At 42.2% G+C, this 18331-nt stretch overlaps 1 long non-coding RNA gene across 1 annotated transcript; it reads right to left on the bottom strand.

The window, feature by feature from the left end:
- Positions 1-2120: 2120 nt before the first annotated feature.
- On the bottom strand, positions 2121-17532 carry LOC120638362. Its single transcript, XR_005659988.1, has 3 exons — positions 17370-17532; positions 13234-13564; positions 2121-3542 (listed from the first exon to the last, which is right to left on the bottom strand). It is a non-coding gene; the product is annotated as an uncharacterized LOC120638362 (long non-coding RNA).
- Between the last annotated feature and the right edge of the window lie 799 nt (positions 17533-18331).

The raw sequence follows: 18331 nt of genomic DNA on the forward strand, positions 1-18331 counted from the left end.
TCTTTCTACTGCCCACCCCACACGCTCCGCTCCTCTGCCGCCCACCTCCTCACCATCCCCCGTTCTCCCCTATCCCGCCGTCGACCCCTGGGCCACGTCCTCCCGCTGTCCTGGAATTCCCTTCCTCCTCACCTCCGCCAAACTAACTCTCTTCCCCTCTTCAAAGCCCTACTGAGAGCTCACATCCTCCAAAAGGACTTCCCAGACTGGGGTTCCCCTTTTCCCTCTGCTCCCTCTCTGCCCCCCCTTCACCTCCCCTCAGCTAAGCCCCTTTGTCCCCCGTTTCCCTCTGCTCCTCCCCCTCTCCCTTCCCCTCCCCTCAGCACTGTGCTCCTCCACTCATTTGTATATATTTTTATTACCCTATTTATATTGTTAATGAGATGTACACCCCCTTGATTCTATTTATTGCTATTGTTTTTGTCTGTCTCCCCCAATTAGACTGTAAGCCCGTCAATGGGCAGAGATTGTCTCTATCTTTGCCGAACTGTACATTCCAAGCGCTTAGTACAGTGCTCTGCACATAGTAAATATTATTGAATGAATGAATGAATATATTTTAAATTGTTCCTTTAATAATTATATTTAATCATAAAATACTCACTTCTTTTTACATCTTTAGCATTCCTCCTGCTCCCACTATTTATAAGGAGTTTTTGTCTGTGGTCTCTATTAGACTGTAAATTCCTTGAAGCCAAGAAATATGTATTTATATAAGCTCTTTGTGGACAGGGAACGTTTACCCACTCTGTTGTAATATAATCTCCCAAGTGCTTAGTATAAGTGCTCTGCAATCAGATTGATTGAAAGAGTATGCTCTTATGTTCTTATTTATAGTCTTTTCAGTAATAATAATAATAATTCTGGTATTTGCTAAGCGCTTACTATGTGCCAGGCACTGTACTAAGCGCTGGGGTGGATACAAGCAAATTGGGTTGGACACAGTCCTGTCCTACATGGGGCTCACAGTCTCAGTCCCCATTTGGCAAGTAAGGTAACTAAGGTACCGAGAAGTTAAATAACTTGCCCAAGGTCACACAGCAGACACAAGGCAGAGCTGAAATTAGAACCCATGACTTTCTGACTCCCAGTCCCATGGTCTCTCCACTTCACCATGCTGCTTGAGACAAATAAGATGACTTGAAAGTCAATTCAGTCACTGTAAGTGGTAAACATGGTAGCATTGCAAAGAACAATTGCATTCTGCAGTATTGTACTCTATTGTAAGCACTCAATAACTGCCACTGTTTGATTATTTGATATGCACACAGGGTGGAATTTAGTTTCAGTTACCTGCATGTCCATTGATTCATTTGTCCATCATATTAAGAGACTTTGAGCCCTGTGGGACATGGAGTAAGTCTAATCCAATTATTTTGTATCTACCTCAGTGCTTAGTACAGAGCCTGGCACATAATAAGCACTCAATAAATACCGTTGAATGAATGAATGAATAGTAAGCACTTAGCAAATACCATTTTTTTAAAAAAGGCTGTAGCTCCTGAGGGTCCTCTCTCAACAGAAGGGGGTTATTGGCAACATATTTCAACATATCTGAAGCTTCATCTTTGCATATATTTCTATAGAGAGCATCTTCATATTTAGACATACCAAACACATACATTATATGCAAGTGTGTGTGATAGAGATAGAAAGAGAGAGTGAGATGTATTGTGGGGAGGAGGTTTTTATAAATTGTCCCCATTTACTTGTTCATTTTATTCTGAATATTAACATATTCATGACAATCTAAAAAGGATCTCATAAAGCCTCTTCGGGCCTGCATTTTCCTACCTATGAACTGCCTTTCTCTCCACCCTCCCTCCTCTCCAATGCCACTTGAGCCATTGCTGATATCAGAAATATAGAATGCTTTTTTCCTCCTAACTATTTCCAGATTTGGCCTTTTTCTAGGGTGTCCCCCTCTTGCTGCTAAAAGGGGTTTGGGGATATTTGTCCAGCTGGTCTGACCTTCCTGGCACTCATTAGGAGGGGAATTTAGAGCTAGACAAGAGGAAGCAGTTAATTTTACTTTTCCCTCTGGAAAGAAGCCACGGTCCCTTTCAGGGAGAATCTCCTTGTCACAGGAAAAAGCTTCTTTGTATGCCAGTTGCAGCGCCTATTTTTCAAGATAACCTTTATTTCATGTACAGAGTGTTAGCTTTGCTGAAAAAGAGAAAAGCTGAGATAACTCCTTCACCTGTGGAACATTATTAGGCTTTCTCGAAAAGCCTCTTGCAAGGAAGAGTCTTTCTACTGAATGATAATGGAGGCAGAACAAATCAGTCAGAGGCGAGCACTGACTTACGCCTCTCCCTCTCTATCACTCTCCCACATCCCTTTCCTCCCCATTGCCTATCCTCTGTCTCCCTTTCTCCTCCTTTCCTCCCTGGGCACTCTCTACTTTTCTCACCCATCTGCACTCACAAATGTGTTCCCTCTACCCCTTTAAAAAGCATCCTCCCTCCCCCTGAGCTCCTTAATCCACACTCATATAACCTTCTTTGGGAAACCAAGCTGAAAAAGAAATTATTACAAATAAAACTCAGAACTGCCTACAATCGTTTATGAGTGAGGTTTTATTATATGGTTCCTGGGGTTCATTCTGAACCCCCAGAATCTATCTTTGTAAAAGAAATAATAGGCTTAACCTCTTGATTTTTTTCTCATTTTTTTTGTACTCTTACACCACCATCACCCCTTGCACTTTTCCTCTCTTTCCTCCTTCCTTCCTTTACTTATTGCTTTCCTTCTTTCCTTTCTTCTTTCCCCCCCTTTCCTTCTTTCCTTATTTCCTCCCTTGGTTCTTCCTCTTCCCTTTCTCTTTTCCTGTCCCCTTTCTTTCTTCGGTTCATAATATATTCAGATAGTCATATATCCCTTGCTGATCTGCACCATCTCTACCTGAATACAAAATAGAGCTGAGGTGAAGAATTCCAGTATGCAACTGGAAGTCATACAATTTTGGGGGAGAAGCTTCCCATTAGAGGAGCATCAGGACAGAGCCATTCTTCCAAAGGCAGGAAAAGATTACTTGGAATTGCAATTCCGAGTGTTTGCTCAGCTCGTGATTATGCATTTCCTGAGTCCTCCTGGACTGAGACAAGTTAGGAGCTCCATGCATCATTGAATGCTCTGCAGTTCAGCAGTTCCAAATTTGCTGAGCAGTCCACACAGTGCTATAAATTATAGGATAGTTATTTCTTAGTTATTTAGCAGTTACAGCGTAATTAGTTCCACTTAATGTCAACTTTTGCCAATACATCTTCCATTAGCCAGAAAATTATAGCTTGGTTCTGTAACAGTAGTGATGTTTCTGTAGCTTTCAGATTCCAGACTGGGTGTGGGAGGAGCAGGGAGAGAAGGAGTTGAGAGAAAGGCACAATGTATTTGCTTTCTGAATGTCAAACCAATCTTCCCCATTATGGAAGCTGACACTACCAAGTCCAACTGTTCCTCCATCTTCTCCCTCTCCAGGAAACGTGATTGCGAGTGGGGTGATAGGAAGACACGGCTCTCAGCTGGAGTGCTTTGCAAGGCTCCTGGAAAATAGAAATCAGTTTGTCAGAGCTGAAATCTGATGAGATGCCATCCAGGATGTTTATGACTGGACAATGGAGCATGTTGAGGTTAAAATGGTCTCGCCGCTATTTAAAATAAAACTACCCCAAGTCGCTACTGCATTTTATCAGACTCCCCACCTCTATGAGAAGACACACAGTAGAAAGAGAATGATATAGGAATTCTTTACTGTCCACTCCTCAGGCCTTGTGATTTGTCCCTAGGGAAACATATGAGAGGCTTTATGCAGGTCAGGATTGGAAAATACAGACCTCCATCCTGAGTTGGAGGGCACCCGGTGGCAAGGTTGTAATACTGAGTCTGGCCATCAGAGGGGACTGTTTGAATGGAACACACATGCAAAGTCATCAGTGATTTTTTTGGGAAGAAGGGAATATTCGGAACTGGGTGTTCACTTTAGTGCTTCCCGACTTAACCTTCATTTCCCCTAACCGTCCTTCCCTCCACGTCGATTATGCAGAGAAGCAGCATGGCTTAGTGGAAAGAGCCCGAGCTTGGAAGTCAGAGGTCATGGGTTCTAATGCCGACTCTGCCACTTGTCAGCTGTGTGACCTTGGGCAAGTCACTTAACTTCTCTGTGCCTCAGTCACCTCATCTGTAAAATGGGGATGAAGACTGTGAGCCCTACATGGGACAATCTGACTACCTTGTATCCCTCACAGTGCTTAGAACAGTACTTGGCACATAGTAAGCACTTAGCAAATACCAACATTATTATTACCCTTTAAGCACTTTTGGTACTCCAGCTCCACATCACACTTGTATATCCTTCTACTCTATTTACCCTACACATAATTTATCTTAATGACTGCCTCTCCTTGCAGGTTGTAAGATGCTTGTGGGCAGGGAAATCATATACCAACTCTAATGTATTGAACTTCCCCAAGTGCTTAATGCATTGCACAGAGTAAGTATTGAATAAAATACCACTGATTGATTGATTAGCTCTTCTCTTTATTCATCAAAATACAAAAGTGTTCATTTTCTTCCTCTCCGAAGTTTCAGTACTAATAAAAGACAGGGCGGACTCGGGTCGGACCCAAAGAGCTATTAATGATCTAAATACAGTTCAGAGAGAGGCAAGGGAGGATGCAGAAGTCTATGAAAAAACTCTGTGTATGTGTGTGTGTGTGTATTTGTGTCTGGGTATCTTGCTTACAAGAATGAGGGCATTGGCTTGTTCTTTTTTTTTTTTTTTAGTTCAAAGATCTGCAGCTGTTTGAATAACTGGGGAATTGAATAGGAATAAAACTGTCCATATCAAATAAGAATAGTGCATGGCTTTTGTGCCTAGCCTGCTCCTTTAGTATATCAAAGACATTCTTTCTCTCCATGGACAAAATGACCCCACATAAATCAATAAAGAGGAAGACACAGAGGAGCAGAGAAACGGAGAGAAAGTCTGAAAGAAACCATGGCTATAGCAAGGACAAAAGAGGAGTGGAGGAGGATGAGTGAAATGGGGAGGGGGAATGATCAAAGCTGAAAGTAAGCCAGAATTGGTGGGAACCCAGTTTTGATATGAGAAAAAGCCCCAGAATGGTGGTTTCAGGTTGGTGATGGGGGACAATACCCCAGGACCTGTGGGGCCACACAAAGCCCTCCTAAATTACGCTACCCCAAGGCCCCAGGCTATGTGCTGGTAATATATTTTTATTAATGTCTGTCTCCCCCTCCTGACTGAAAGCTCTTTGTGGACAGGAAATGGATTTACCAACTCTGTTATATTGTACTCTCCCAAGCACTTAGTACAGTGCTCAGCACACAGTAAGCACTCAATAAATATGATTGATTAATTATTCAATAGCTCTTCAGTCATCCACCTGATTGCACCTTCAGAGTATATTGGAAGAGGACCAAGAAGACTGAAAATAGCTCATCCCTCAAACTCTAGGTACAGGCTTAACAACCCCTCCTTCACCTCCCATCCTCTCCTTCCCTCCCACCCCAGACAATGCTCTCTCACTGCTCCTCATTACCATCCATCCCCCTGAATAAAGAAAATGAAAAACGGCATGACTTGATTGAAATAAAATGCAAGAGCATGAGCAAAGGGATAATAAAAGAAAGAGGTAGCATAGTGACAATGGCAGGGAGGGACACGAAACAAACGATAGGTTGAACATATTCTGATTGAGCTTTCGTAACCAGCCTGCAATGTGCCCCTCTCCCTGGGATCAATTTGAGTGCTGGAGTTCCACAAGAGAAACACTGCTAACCTTGGACCCGTTAAGAATCCAACAATGGTAAGTAACTATATCAATGGACACCGTACATCCCACAGAAAGAGGGAAAAAAATTCTTCTCCTTGGGGTAATGTGAAGAGCAAACTGAAGAGGGTTCAGAGACAAAAAAGAAGGGAAGTGAGAGGGCTGCAAAAAGAGTGGGGAGAAGGGGATGGGGAGAAAAGGAACAGGCAGAGATTCAAATCATTAAGCAAATTTAAAAAATGATTTTGCTCTTTAGGCATTCAGATTGGCATGTGCATTATCCTAAAGGCACAGCACATTCCTAAGTAAGGTAACAAGTGTGAGTATTTAAGCAGGTGTTGCTATTTTAGCTCAGCTAGATTCCTATCTTCATCCACAGAACTCACCTTCTTTCCTCAACTCTATAAGAAATTGCAGGGAGGGAAACAGACTGCAGTGTGAGCTACTGCCTTGATTCATGCCTGCCAACATCCTTCTCCTTGCAGAAACGATGACAATAACCATAATGATAATAATGATAATAACAATGGCAATTATAATTACTATAATAATAATAGCAACCACACACTGAATTTGCATGGCACTTTCTTTACCCATTGTGCTTTCATATCAGTGAGCTCACTTACAAGTCCAGAATCCCTTTAGGGAGGGGAGGCCCACCTATTGCCTTAAAAACTATGGTATTTGTTAAGTGCTTACAATATGCCAAGCACTGCACTAAGCACAGGGGTAGATTCAAGATAATCAAGTTGGACACAGACTTATGCAGGGATCAATGACTCCTTCACATGGGACCCTCATCATTGTAAAAAATACCACTATCTTCCCTTTATCTCAAACCCATGACCTTGTCCTTGTCCTCAAATCGTGTCTCTCATTCAACCCATATATTCACTGTCATTCATTCATTCATTCAGTAGTATTTATTGAGCACTTACTATGTGCAGAGCACTGTACTAAGCACTTGGAATGTACAATTGGGCAACAGAGACAATCCCTGCCCAATGATGGGCTCACAGTCTAAACTGGGGGCCAGACAGCAAAGCAAAACAGAACAGAACAAAACAAAACAAGACAACATTATCAAGATAAATAGAATCAAGGAGATATACACCTCATTAACAAAATAAATAGGGTAATGAATAGTATATACAAATGAGCACAGTGTTGAGGGGAGGGGAAGGGGGAAGAGCAGAGGGTGGGAGGAGGGGAGGGGGAGCAGAGGGAAGTGGGGAGCTCAGTCTGGGAAGGACTCCTAGAGGAAGTGAGCTCTCAGGGCTTTGAAGAGGGGAAGAGAGTTAGTTTGGTGGATGTGAGGAGGGAGGACATTCTAGGACAGCGGTAGGACGTGGGCCAGAGGTCGACGGTGGGATAGGCGTGAACGGGGGACCGTGAGGAGGTGAGCAGCAGAGGAGCGGAGTATATGGGTTGGGCAGTAGAAAGAGAGAAGGGAGGTGAAGTAGGAAGGGGCAAGGTGATGGAGACCTTTGAAGCCAAGGGTGAGGAGTTTTTGTTTCATGTGAAGGTTGATGGGCAACCACTGGAGGTTTTTGAGGAGGGAAGTGACATATCCAGCGTGTTTCTGTAGGAAGATGATCCAGGCAGCAGAATGAAGAATAGACTGGAGTGGGGAGAGACAGGAGGAAGGGAGATCTGAGAGGAGGCTGACACAATAATCCAGTCGGGATATTATGAGAGCTTGTATCAGCATGATAGCAGTTTGGATGGAGAGGAATGGGTGGATCTTGGCGATATTGTGAAGGCGAGACTGGCAGGTGTTGGTGACGGATTGGATGTGTGGAGTGAATGAGAGAGCTGAGTCAAGGATGACACCAAGGTTGTGGGCTTGAGAGATGGGAAGGATGGTAGTACCATCCACAGTGACAGGGAAGTCAGGAAGAGGACAGGACCTGGGAGGGAAGATAAGGAGCTCAGTTTTAGACATGTTGAGTTTTAGGTGGCAGGCAGACATTCAGGTGGAGATGTCCTGGAGGCAGGAGGCGATACGAGCCTGGAGGGAGGGGGAGACAACTGGGTAGGAGATGTAGATTTGGGTGTCATCTGTGTAGAGATGATAATTGAAGCCTTGGGAGTGAATGAGTTCACCAAGGGAGTGAGTATAAATGGAGAACAGAAGAGGGTCAAGAACTGACCCTTGAGGAATCCCTACTTTAGTGGATGGGAAGGGGAGGAAGATAATAATAATAATAATAATAATGTTGGTATTTGTTAAGCAATTATTACGTGCCGAGCATTGTTCTAAGCGCTGGGGTAGACATAGGGGAATCAGGTTGTCCCACGTGGGGCTCACAGTTTTAATCCCCATTTTACAGATGAGGGAACTGAGGCACAGAGAAGTTAAGTGACTTGCCCACAGTCACACAGCCGACAAGTGGCAGAGCTGGGATTCGAACTCATGAGCCCTGACTCCAAAGCCCGTGCTCTTTCCACTGAGCCAGGCTGCCCACGAGGGAGACCGAGAATGAACGGCCAAAAAGATAAGAGGAGAACCAGGAGAGGACGGAGCCCATGAAGGCGTGGTGAGATAAAGTGTGGAGGAGAATGGGATGGTTGACAGTGTCAAAGGCAGCTGAGAGGTCGGGGAGGATTAGGATAGAGTAGGAGCCATTGGATTTGGCAAGAAGGAGGTCATGAGTCAACAAATCCTGTCACTTCTACCTTCACAATATCATTCAAATCCACCCCTTCCTTGCCATTCAAACTCCTATTATACTGATACAAGCACTTGTCGTATCTTGCCTTGACTACTTCATCTGACTCCCTCCTGACCTCCCGACTTCCGATCTCTTCCCCACTCCAGTCCACACTCCACTCTGCTGTCTGGATCATTTTTCTACAGACCACTGAGTCATGTTTCCCCACTCTTCAATAATTTCTACTTACCTCACTACTACAGCCCAGCCAATACACTGCTTCTCTAGAGGCAGCTTGCTCACTGTGCTCTGATCTTGACTATCTTGCCACCAATCTCCTTCCCATATCCTCCCTCTGGCCTGGAACTCCCTCCCCCTCCATATACACCAGCCCACCACTCTCCCTACCTTCAAAGTCTTATTAAGATCACATTTTCTCCTAGAGGTTTTTCTCCATTAAGCCCTCTTTTCCCCAGCTCTCTCACCCTTATTCTTTCTTTAAGCTCTAGAATCTATGACCTTTAGGCATTTGGTATTCGCTCCACCCTCAGTCCCACAGCACTTATATACTTATCTAAAATTATATATTAGAAACTATTTATTTATGTTTATGTCTGTCTCCCCCTCTGGATTGTAAACTCATGTGGGCAGGTAATGTGTCTACCAACTCTGCTGTACTGTACTCTCCCAAATGTTTAATACCATGCTCTACATGCAGTCAGCACTCAATAAGTACTATTGTTTGATTGATTGTTGTGACTTTTGAGGTTATCCTTGTTTCCTCACCTGTATTAGTCACTCCCTTTGCTGTAATCAGTTGGAGAATTTTCAGTACCTCCACTACCTCCTTTCCTGGAAGCTGGGCATCTTGTCACCTTTAACAGCTGACACTTTCAGCACACTCACCTCTTAATGGTCACAACAGTCTCTCCATTGGTGCACACCAGAATAAGGGAATGGCATGAGTTTATGTAAATGTCTAGGAACTCAAGAACAGTTTTAAAATTCAACTTTCATTTGCTTGTGCTTTGTGACTCCTGGGGTGTTACTTTACCTCTTTGGGACTGAGATTGCCCCTTTATAAAATGGGAATTAAAATATTATCTTTAGCCACATAGGAATGGAAGCAGCATGGTCTAGTGAAAAGAAAATAGGCCTGGTAGTTACAGGACTTGGGGTCTAATCCCAGATCTACCACTTGCCTGCTGTGTGATTTGGAGCAAGTGACTCAACTTCTTTGCGCCTTAATTTCATCATCTGTAAAATGTGAGTTAAATACTACTTCTCCCTCTACTTTAGACTATGAGTTCCATGTGGGACAGAGACCATGTCTGATCCAAATATTTCTGCTACATTATGAACTCCTTGAGGGCAGGGATTGCCTCTACCAATGGTATTGTAATCTCACAGGCACTTGGTACAGTGCTCTGCACCCCATAAATGTTCAATAAATATGATTGACTAGGAAGATCTTATGAAGCTGTTTGTTCCAGAAGCATTTCACAATAATAAAAATCCTCAATTTAGTCAGATCCCACTCCACAGATGATGGGACTTTACTATTTCCTAAGCTTTGAGCCTGATGCTCTTTACTGACCTTCTGTGCTCATTTCCTCTGCTTTATTTTTCTTTCCTAGAATAAAATGTGACTTTGGCTGTCAGTATTTCTGCCATCTCTCCCAACATTAGCATACCCCAAACTCAGCCAAGGAGTGGAAAAGCTGGGTAGACAGAAATCAGCTGCAGGATAAAGCAAAGTGGAAGGGCAGTAAAATAGAAAGATATCAGTGTGTTTGTTGATGAAGCATGGAAAATACATTGAGTAAAGGAGATAATCCTCTGTGGGTTGGGTAAAGGATATGTTGATTTGTTGATTCTTCCCTTTTCTAGGTTAGGGACAAGGGAGACAGGAGGGCAAGACAGAGTTGGGTTATGAAAGAGGAAACAGCCAGGAGAGAGAATCTGAGTTCCCCCAGAATCAACAGAACATATAAAAAGAGAATTACCCATGGGACTGGTATGTATGTGTGCAGCTGAGAGGAATTTTATGGAAGAAAGATATAAAGGAGAACCAGCTGATATCTGAAATGTTATTTGAAGAGAAGTTTTAATCTGATATGGGGCAGACAGAGAATTAATGGATTTTCAATGAGTTGCGCTGCACTTCAGAACAGAATGGGAATGAAGCAAAAGTTCTCACTGTGGCAGCTGCCACTAGAGGTCAATCCCTTGTCCCCAGCAGTAAGCAACCAATTTGAAGAGAAATAAAAAATGCAGTAGAGTAATAAAATCTGGCAAATTCCAGAAGGATTGTGGCAGGAAGGTGAGAGGAAAACTCACAGGGCTTCTCTGTCTTAATTACCTTGGAATTTGATTTGGGGAAGAGATTCAGAGATTGTGAGGTAGAGAAATCATCCCTTAAGTGGAATTCGTGTTTCAAAGACCTCTTGGCAACTCAGCTTAGTTGGAGAAGGCCTTCTAGGGGAGGGATGAGACATGAAATAATTAGACTAGTAATAGTTGGAGTATTTGTTAAGAACCTACAGTATGCCAAGCATTGTAATAATGATGGTATTTGTTTAGCTAAGTAAGCAGTGGGGTAGGTATAAGATAATCAAGTTGGACATAGCCAGTCTAGGTAGGAGGGAGAACAGGTATTTAATCCTCAATTAACAGATGAGGAAACTGAGGTACAGAGTAGCTAACTGACCTGCCCAATGTCACACAGCCAGAAAGTGAAGTAAGGTTTAGAACCCATGTCCTCTGACTCCCAAGCTACAGTGCTTCTCTAAGTAATCTGCATAGAGGGTTGGTTCCTTTCACAATATAGTAGGAAGGCTCAGAAGATATCTAGTCCCCTCTTCTTCTTCATAGGACTATACACTCAAGGAGAAGGGATACCCTACCTGCTCTTAAACTTTTCCAGGAAGAAACTGCCATTACCATGGAGTGAAGTTTTTACTTGATTGAAAGTCAGGGGAAAAGATGAAAATAGAAAATAGATGAAGTTCGCAAGATGGAAAACACTGGAGAGAAGATGTCTGAAATTATTCCATTCCTCTTGCTGTGGTTCCCGTGAGGGCCGGCTTCTTGGCTGCTGGAATGAGCTGGGCTTCATCATTCCAGTTCCTTGTCAGCTTTTGCCTGGCCACAGTGAGAGGAGATGGTGTGCATTTCAAGATCAAGTTTGTTCCTTAACCAGTGGCTGGTTACGCTGGCCACAGAAGGGGTGTTTTCTAAGATCTTGGCTTGTAGCTGATTGCATTTATAGTTATCATGTTTCTCTGAATCTTGTGGAGTAGGGATGCATTTCACATCACTTTATGCAATCTCCTTAAATTGCTTCTCCACCCAGAGAGCATTTCTAAAGGTTGACTCTAGTGATTAGTGACATTTTTACATTTACTTTTTCACTGCATTTTCTTTTTTCTCCTCTTCTCACTCTAGTCTTTAGAGTTTTGCTTCTGTAGAGAGGATGTTTTCATCAGACTCACTGTTATTTTCTTTTCTGTCTTATAGACCCTAAAAGAAATACAGTTTGAGGAAATTTAGTGAGGCACCAGATTCATGGCTCTGAACACTAGAGTCCTCTGAATCTAAAGAACATTTACAGCTGTGGAGAGCAGTATAAACTTCTCCAATTCAGTCATTATCATTCTTATACATTTGTACTGTAATGCAGCTTCTAATTGGAAACTCTACCCTTTAAATTCACCCTAAACCTCCTACTGACAATCTGAATGCCATACTCCCCCAATGACATAAAATAGGTGAGGGAAAAGCAGGATCTTTTGTTGATGAAGTCTCCCAGAGAGATTTTTTCTGCATCAGAGAAGTCTAGTTGAAAGAGCGTGGGAGACAAGGGACCTAGGTTTTAATCCTGATTTTGCCAATTGCCTGCTGTGTGACCTAAACAAGTCTCTTAACTTCTCTGTTTTTTTGTTTTTTTTTATAGTACCTACTTAGCGCTTACTCTGGGTCAAGTATTGTTCTAAGCAGAGGGTAGAAACAAGTTAATCAGGTTGGACACAGTTCCTGTCCCACATGGGACTCACCATCTAAGTAGGAGGAAAAACAGGTATTTTATCTCCATTTTACAGTAGAGAAAACTGAGGCACAGAAAAGTTAAGTGACTTGCCTAAGGTCTCACAGCAAGCAATTGGCCGAGCCTCAGTTTCCTCATCTGTAAAATGGATATGTAATATGTGTTATCCCTCGTCCTCCTTAGAGCATGAGCCCCTTGTGGGACAGACTGTGTCTGACCAGATTGTATCTAATCTAGCATTTAGTATAGTGCTTAGCACACAGTAATCACGAAACAAACCCCGCACTAACCCCCTACCAATGCTTGGTTGGGGGAAACAGGAGGACAGAGCAAGAGAGAATGGAGGGCCCAACATAGCTTATCCTTGCTCCTGCAAAATAAATCAACCATTTGTCCTGGGGCCATATGACCTATAATTCCCCACAACCCAACCCTGAGTAACAGTCTGTGAAAGTTAGGTAACCTCACTCTGATTTCCTGTCGCTGGAGAAGCAGCTGAATCATTTGACAGAATCTTCCGGGTTTGACTCACTTTACCTGAGGATGCAGTGCCTGCTCAATATGAATGGCATGGGTCAGAAAGGGGTCTGAGCTGATTTCCTTGGGCAAAGAGTATAGGGGATTATCACTCATTAATACTCATATATGTGAATGCAATCTCACTGTCACCAAGTCAGTGTCATATGCAGCACGCGCACGCACACACACACACACACACACACACACACCCTTTCCAACTCACCATAGAGCAGCTGTTTGGGTACTCTGCTTCCTTCTATTCTCCTCCCCTTGGTTTCCTGCAAAGGTTTGTAATATAACAGTTAACCGGCAAACTGTGTGGCAGGGGACACTGGGGAGACAGCAGCAAATGTCAGATCAGACAGATGTGTAGCAATCAGAAGTGGGGTGATTTTCTTGGAGCTGAGGTTTTGAGAAGATTGTGGCTCTGAGAAAGAAGCAAAAAGGCGCCATGCAGCTTGGGCAATCAGCCCATCATTGCAGCAGAAGGTAATCTATCTGTGTACATGGTGCAGAAGGAATTGTCAGTCACGCATTGATCTTATCAGCCACACCTGCAAAAACAGATACATTTTTTTCCATCAGGAGCATCAACTTCAAACCCAAAGGATAGCTATAGATACATCGCTCTTTCTATTAATTATGTTATGAGAATTTTTTTAACTAGTTAGTTTTGCTAGGTACTCAGTACATATTTGTAAGGTCAGTAGTGATTCAGTACATTACTTTTGAAGTACCTTTGATGAGAAGCCTTAGGCTGTACTGAGAATAATTTGAAAATGTAAACAAGGGGTTTAATAATGAATCCACTCTTGGTTATCCACAGTAGCTGATGACAGATGAACATGTATAAATAAAATTCACCAAGAATCATACAATCTAAATTTGGTATCAATTTTTTTCTCATACCCCAATGCCCCCTTCAGTAAGTTCTTAGCCAGCAGTGAAGTGACCAAAATGCAGGAAATAGGAGGAAGGAGAGGGAAACAAGGGCCTGGAAAAATCCTTAAACCAGATGCTCTGTATCTGAAAAATTGAGAATTGGCTGTAATTTAGAATCCAGCAAATGCACCAGCATAAACCCGAAGATCCCTTACATTACCACCAGGCAGGTTTTGCTTCCTTTTCCAAACCACATGAAAGTCAATTATTTGGAGAACCGTGAGAAGTGTAATTCCAATATTAATTCATTCATTCACTTATATTTAATAATAATAATAATGTTGGTATTTGTTAAGCGCTTACTATGTGCTGAGCACTGTTCTAAGCGCTGGGGTAGACACAGGGGAATCAGGTTGTCCCACGTGGGGCTCACAGTCTTAATCCCCATTTTACAGATGAGGGAACTGAGGCACCGAGAAGTTAAGTGACTTGCCCACAGTCACACAGCTGGCAAGTGGCAGAGCCGGGGTTTATTGAGTGCTTATTGTGTGCAAAGCACTGTACTAACTTCTTGGGAGAGTTAACTATAAAAATAAATAGGCATGTTTCCTGCTCAAAACATTGGCTTAACTCGATGTTCCCCTCCGATTCCGCCTAGTTCAGATTGGGATGAGAACATTTTAACTGGTAAGGGAAAGGTGATTTCTAGAATAAAATATCATACAATGAATAAAGTGGACTAGAAGGAAGTGGGTCTGCTACATGTGCATTCCCAGAACTAATCAGAGGAAAAGAACTAAAGCTATCTGCATTATCTTGAAGACTTCTCAGTGTCAGAGAAAATGCACTTGCATGTCCGTCTCATCACTGACTTCTCAGCACCATTATCATCATCAGTGATATTTATTGGATACCTTCTGAGTGCAAAACACTTGGGAGAGCAAGTAAAAGTAAGGCACACATTCACTGACCCCGAAGAGCGTACACTCTGATGAAGTGAACAGACAATCCCACTGGTCTGTGAGCACTTTGTTGGGTAGGGATTGTCTCTTTATTGCCAAATTGTACTTTCCAAGCACTTAGTACAGTGCTCTGCACACAGTAAGTGCTCAATAAATAGTTAAGACTGTGAGCCCGTTATTGGTCAGGGATTGTCTCTGTTGCCGAATTGTATACTCCAAGCGCTTAATACAGTGTTCTGCACATAGTAAGTGCTCAATAAATACTATTGCATGAATTGAATGAATGAATGAATGAATGAATGAATGAATGAATGAATGAATGAATGAACTAGATTGTAATTGTTTTGTGGGCAGGGAATGTACCTACTGACTGATGTATTGAATTTTCCCAAGTGCTTATTACGGTGCACTGCACACAGTAAGCACTCAATACTTATCACTGATGGACTGACAATCAAAAAGCATTTGCTAATTCTGGGAGCAGGAAATGAAAAAGGATAGAACAAGAAGTAGTACAAATGTATCAGGATGAAATAACTGAATAAATAATTGAATAGATAAATAATATACAAATTAATTATACATAGGTGCTGAGGAGAGCAATGAAATATAAATGTTAATGGTGGTTTGGGTTGATGTGACAGGAGTGTTGTGGATTAATCAGGGATGGCTTCCTAGAGGAAATAGAGCTTTAGAGGGGCTTTGCGAAGGGCAAATCTGTGATCTGACAGATTATAGAGGGGAGGGAGTTTTTGGCTAGGGGCTCAGAAGTGGGAAAGTTGAGATCATGGATCAGCTTCAAGGGGAGTTTGGGAGTATTGAAAAGTGCAGGCTGAGGAGTTACAGGTTGAGGGAGATGACTTAATTGAGGGAGGCATTGAACATCACTGAGATTAATTTTTAAGGAGAGCAAAAGTACCTTAGTTTCCTCAACTGTAAAATGTGGACAAAATACTTGTTCTCTTTTCACCTTAGACTGTGGATCCAGTGTGGGACAGGAACTTTGCCTGATCCAATGATCTTGTATATAACCCCATGCTATAGAAGCAGCCTGGCCTATTGGCAAGAGCATGGACTTGGGAGTCAGAGGTCGTGGATTCTAATCCCGGTTCTGCCACTTGTTTGCTGTGTGACCTTGGACAAGCTACTTAACTTCTCTGTGCTTCAATTACCTCATCTGTAAAATGGGAATTAAGACTGTGAGCCCCACCTGGGACATCCTGATAACCTTGTATCTCCCCCAGCACTTAGAGCAGTGCTTGGAACATAGTAAGTGCTTAACAAATACCATCATTATTATTATTAAAATAGTACTTGACATACAGTAAGCACTTAACAAATATCACAATTATAATTATACTCATTAGCCATTTTCTCACTTTTGAGAGATACCCCATCTTGCCATCAATTCATTACTTTTGCCCTAGAGCTAGACCCCAAAGTGGAAAGTGAGAGGCAAAATGATTATGCCTCAATATCCCCAGTCACATCTCTCATGCTATACCCCAGTGTCCTCTGAAAAGAAGAAAAGAGAAGGAAAAAAAAGGACAGGAAAGTTTGCTGGAGGCAGGACAGAGTGAGAGTTCAGAGGGCAGAAAAGCAGAAATATTATCCCTTTGGAGTTTCTTCACAAATGCTTTACAGACAGTTTTGGAGCCATAAAGATTTTTTACTACTGTGAAATCTTTAACAAATAATCATTTTACACTGTGCATTCATCAATAAAAACAGTAACAGAGAGTTATGTAATAAATTAAATATGATGTGTAGTTGAAAGTAATAGCACTTTCAAACATCAGCTTCCTGTCACATTAAGGGCTCTGGCAAGTAAGCATAATATTCATGGAATGAGCAGAATTATTGACAACAAGCAGAAGAGGAAACAGAGACCAAAGCAAAGTAATGTTAATATTGCAGGAAACTAGTTTTATTTTGTAGTTGAAAGCATAACAAACTTTGGAGTTATTTCCTTCCTCTTACTTCCCCCCTTTCTCAAGAAGGAAGGTGAAAATGGATGTGGGATAGTGAAGGAGAGGTGGCTCAGGCAATCTGTTGCCCAGTGAAGCACATGTTGTGCTTAGAATAAATGAACTTCTGTGGCTGAAGGCATGTTATAAAACAAAACACCAACTAAGGTTCCTTGTAAGGCATTAATTCCACTGAACTTATTGGAAACTTCATGAACAGAAAAGAGTAGATATACTATTAGCTCAGCAGAAGCCTAGTCCCTATCCTTTATAAACAGTCAGTAGAATAACCAAGCAGTCTTTCCACCATTAATAGAGGAGCAGCAATTTTGACTGGCTAAGTAGTCAAAAATGCTGAGTGCATTCATTTAGTACCTGCAAACTAGCAGAGCAGAGCAGAATGGTTTTAAAAGAAAGTGGGATAAAGAATTGCCTTATTTACAAGGTTAACGTAGCCAGGGATAGTAGTTTTGTGACATTAGAATATCTGCAGGACAGGTTCACTCTAGCAAATGAAGCGGGTAATTGAGGACAGAGTGAAATCTGACCTTCATTAATAGTATAATTTGCTGGTGTAGACATGGTCTCGAAGATTACCATGTAAAGTAGTAGTATCGTACATTTCAGCAAGGTCAGTCAGCATTGCCATCATCATTATCATCAACACTATTGTCATCATCGGCATCACGATCACTGTCATCATCATCATCATTGTTAGCAGCAGCAGCATCACTTAGCTTCTTTGGACATTCTGAATGGAGAATCATCATGTTAAAAGGAGGATTCATATATTGTTTTCTTTGGGTTACTATGTGTCAAAATCTGGATTAAATGTAACAACAATATGTATATGCATTCATATATCTTCAGAACTTACTACGGGCTAAGTGCCAGAATAGATACAAAATATTCTGATTCCAAACACAGTCCTTATCCCACGTGGTACTCCCAGTCTATGGGGAGTGAGACCAGATATCTTATTCCCTTTTTACAGATGACGAAACTGAGGACCAGAGAGGTTAAGTGACTTACTCAATACCACACAGCAAGCCAGAGGTGTGCTGAGTCTAGAATTCAGGTCTCCTAACTCTCAATCACACTCTCTTCCTCCAGGCAAAATTATTGCCTCCAACTGGGGCAATTTAATCAGACACAATTCCTGGCCCAGTTTAGGGCTCACATTTTAATAGGATAGGTGAGGAGATATCTTACACCCATTTTACAGATGAGGAAACTGAAGCATGGAGAAGATGACTAGCTGTCTCTTGACACCTAGTTTCACAGTCATTACCCTAAAGCTATCTTGCCTACTGGGAGTGTTGTCCCAGAGGAATATATTGGGGGATTACAGAGAAAAACCATCTTTTAACAACTAAAACAAAAAACACAGCTGCAGAGGCAGCTAAGACCCACACATCTGAACAATAATAATAATAATGTTGGTATTTGTTAAGTGCTTACTATGTGCAGAGCACTGTTCTAAGCTCTGGGGGAGATACAGGGTCATCAG

Source organism: Ornithorhynchus anatinus, chromosome 4 (assembly GCF_004115215.2).
Source record: "Ornithorhynchus anatinus isolate Pmale09 chromosome 4, mOrnAna1.pri.v4, whole genome shotgun sequence".
NCBI lineage: Eukaryota > Metazoa > Chordata > Mammalia > Monotremata > Ornithorhynchidae > Ornithorhynchus > Ornithorhynchus anatinus.